Genomic DNA, 3980 nt, shown 5'->3' with positions numbered 1-3980 from the left:
CACCGTCACTCTTCTTCTTTTTAAGTACAATCACTTCATGAAAATCCTTCTGATAAGAGTTTTGCAGAAAACTGAGCAGGTGACTCGCTTGATAATTTCAAAGCTTTAATCTGGTTCATCTTGATGCCTTTCATGTTCAAAGAACCCAAATCTGTTGCAATCAGTTTTATGTTAAGGAAATCTTCAAAGGTCATTTCTTTTACTTTGAATGGTTCTCCTCTATTTTGCTGTTCTGATTCCGGTAATGAAAGTTTCAGGCAGGAAAATTCGGCCCACTTTTCAGTTTTCATATTTCGTTCAATGAGCGAATGGGCAGAATCACCCTCATTCTGGGTGTGCCCTCGAATCAGTACTTTGTGAGTAACAGATTTAATATTCAAGAAATTGACTGCGTATAGGTACAATGAGAGCATGAATTTGTTTTTCTGCTGGCCACCACAATTATCAGAATAGAATGTTATATCAGTAATTCCCTTTTCTGGAGCATTTTTTCATGAAATCTTAGTACAGCTACCCAATTCATTCACGCCCTCTGTGACCATTTGATTCGTCCCAATACATAGCAATAACATTCATTGGACTTTAAATCATAGATAGTGAAGTTCAGAACGTTGAGCTTTGATGTATAGTAGAAGTGAGAAACTTCTCCTTTGGGAAGAGAGAAGACTGCTTGTAGGTCATACACTGCGACAGCATGGGTAGATGGAGTAGTTGTTTTGTCCACATTTTTCGTTTCTGGAGAGCTGCTTAAGTGATGTTGGTCATAATTTTCAAACTCTGTTTCTCAGCATCGGTTGCATTATGAAACGCCTCACAGGTATCACATTGGTCTTTTTAGGCTGAAAATGAAATATTGTATTCATTTTTGAATATGTTATAGTGGTAGTATAATTTACATATTCAACTTTTTCTTCTTTACAAATGTTCACATAGTCTCTATGAAGTTCTGCAACTGTTTTACTGCCATCTATGAATTCTCTCGATGTATTTGCTCATGTAGTGGCTTTCATTCTGGGATGGAATCGATGTGTTGTCGTACTTTGTCCACAGTAGATTGGTCGAGACCTTAGTCTTGGTGTGCTGTCCTCTTTTTCAGGCTCCATAAGACTCCTACCACTTTGCCCCTTTCTCTTGTACTGTGCGAATAGGCCTGTCGTTGATATCTAAAGTTATTTTTTGAAAATAATTTGCAAACTCTCTTTTTTCACCATCAACATTGAAGAAAAAGCATTATTCAGGTTCCTTGGAGGTCGCTTTCCACCAACACGAATATATCTGTAAGAGGGCTCGATTTGTTCCATGCAATTTAATATGAATAATCGTTGCTTCTCTAAAGATCCCAATTGCCAATAATCACTAAATATGGTTTCTCTCTTCATTTGAAAAGGTTGAAAAGCACTTAAGCTTACATTTTTCAGTGCAAGGAGGCTTCATTGCCTTGCAGGTCTCTCCCTGGTGATTCTTGGACGCCATCTTGTAAGATTTTCCTTCATTTCTAAGTTTTTCTGTGCATTTCTGTACCATGTTTGTGGGTTTCTCTTTCTTTTAAAACCTTTTTCTATTGGACTATTGAAGATGCCTTCACCACTTTGATCTCCTGAATATTCATCACTATCATTACTCTGGTCTTTTTCTGTAGTACCCAATAATTCTGGCTCTGGAACATAATCTTGTCTTTAACAGAATCGTCTGAATCCACTAAAGCAGAGGAGGAAGTGCTTGATTCTGAGGAAGAACTGCTTGATTCTGAGGAAGAACTGCTTGATTCGTCATCAGACGTGTCCTTAGGCAATTGAACATTAGAATCAACGAGTAGTTCTCGCCAAATCAGAAGTGGTAAATGTTCTTCATTAGAAACTAAGTTTATGTGGGCTTTAGAAGTAGATGGTTCTCCTTTCCAAAGAGGTGAGAGTCCTCATCCATGTTCTTACTCTGCCTTGCAAAGAGTCACTGGCTCTTTCTTGTAACGATCCTAAAAATGGAAATAAAGAAGTTAGCATGAGAATATATATATTTTTTAATGCGGAAAATTCAAAGATGCTAACAATTTGAAACAAAGAAGTTAGCAAGAGAATTTTAACCCTATTTAGATCTGGTTTTCTTGCTCTGTCTGTGGGGGGCTGTTATCAGTTGAAATCAAATATATTCAAATTTCTTATTATCAAGTTGTGATTTAATTTTTTTTTAAGCTGTAAACTGATGGGATAAGCTCCTGGCTTTCATCTAGCCTATGGTTGTGAAAAAGAGAAAACAAAGGGACTCAAGACTTTAGGTGATGATAGACCTGTCTCTTGAAGGAAGAAAGATTATAAGTATCAGGAAAACACCTGCAGGAAGATTGTTCCAAAGCCTAGAAGTGGTAGGAAGAAATATTTTTAATAACATGAGAAGTACCATTTTCTAATATATTCATGTGCAAAATATTCATAATATCTGCTCTCAAACGTAGTGGCAGAAATAAATGAAATAATTTTGAGAACAGCTATGGAGGCCATTGCAGGAGAGAAACAAAAAATCAGGATAGCACACAAAAATCACAAGTATTTTTCAATGAGGAATTCAGTTGTAACAGGATAGAAAGTGAGCTTGTTATGAGTTCAAAATAATACACCAGATAGGATTAAAGCAGCAAATATTTACGACTTAATACTCATAGATTAATCACAAATTACCTGTGTCAGCATCAATTGGAAATTAGCTTTAGGGCCTACATGCCATGGCTATTCTTCGCTAGAGCTAACTTCAGAAATTTTTCCTCATGTCCATTCATTTTATTGAACACAGATGGAGGGGCAATATCTGCAAAAAAAAACTAATAGTTTTCAGACAATCGGCACATCTTTGCTAGATTGGTTGAATGTTAGTGGCTATAGTGTCATAATTCAAAATAATTTTAATGAATTATTTCACACGTCTTCTTCATACTTCAGATTTAAAACGACCCATTTCTACCTAAAGTTCAACAAAAGGCACCTTTACATCCTAATTTTGTGACAATAATGACACATCTACAGATAACCAACAAGAGTGTCCGCATTTTCAGTTGCAGAATGTATCATTTGTTTACACTCAACAAGGGTGTCTGCATTTTCAGTTGCATGTTGTATCATTTTGAAATAGTTTCCAAAGCAGCTAAGTACGTCTCAAATGAATATTGTATTAAGACTAGAATAATACACTGTAACACTAAATAATCTTTTACAAAAAGATACTTACATTCGCTTCAAGATGGGCACATCAAGACATATGTCACTTCAGGAATAAGCTCGCACCCATTCCCTGTGAGGGTCGAAGCACAACAAAGATGAGACAGTGTTACCACTAAACTATTGCGCTATTGGTCTGGTGCAATGGAGACATTTAGCGCCACCATTCGGGTAATTTTTCAAGTAGAGATATGACATTTACACAGTTAAAAAGCTTGCATTTTGAGGAATATGATGTGTACTAACCCAAAATTCTCGATTTTTGAGATATGACGTTATTCGAATTAATGAGCGAAATAATGTGGTGCCTTTCGCTGTAGTGCGGAATCTGACCCCAACTCCCTTTGCTTAAAATGTTGCAAAGGGAGCAATGACCCCCCTGATTGTACTGTTGATGACCCCTGTGATGAGTGTAGGCTTTGGTCCCCCGAGCAGTGGGATAGGTACCCTCGGAGGCCCAGATACAAACGTAAGGAGTCTAAGGCATTGGAGGGGCTGTCTTCGGCTCCTTCAACTCCAATAGTTGTTAATCCTTCTTAGTAGTATCTGAGTCCTGAAGGCCTTCCCTTACTGCCCCTTACTGAATCCATCTCCCTGTCCCGTGTCTGCATCCGCAGTCACAGAGGAGGCAAGATCGGTGGACCTAACCTACACTCCTCTCAGTTCTCCCCCTCACCCAGAATCCCTGATCCCTGGGTTGTAGGGGGGGCCTGCCCGCCTTTGTCTTCCTTAGGTTTGATTTCTACACCGGGTTTGAGTCAGGCTTGGGAGTCG

General features: G+C 38.3%; 1 pseudogene; it reads right to left on the bottom strand.

Moving 5' to 3' along the window:
- Positions 1–957: 957 nt before the first annotated feature.
- Positions 958–2770, bottom strand: LOC136844233 (uncharacterized; annotated as a pseudogene).
- Between the last annotated feature and the right edge of the window lie 1210 nt (positions 2771–3980).

The sequence above is a fragment of the Macrobrachium rosenbergii genome, chromosome 12, assembly GCF_040412425.1.
Source record: "Macrobrachium rosenbergii isolate ZJJX-2024 chromosome 12, ASM4041242v1, whole genome shotgun sequence".
In the NCBI taxonomy this organism is placed as follows: Eukaryota; Metazoa; Arthropoda; class Malacostraca; order Decapoda; family Palaemonidae; genus Macrobrachium; species Macrobrachium rosenbergii.
The sequence above is the reverse complement of the archived record's forward strand: the minus strand, read 5'-3'. Positions and strand labels throughout refer to the sequence as shown.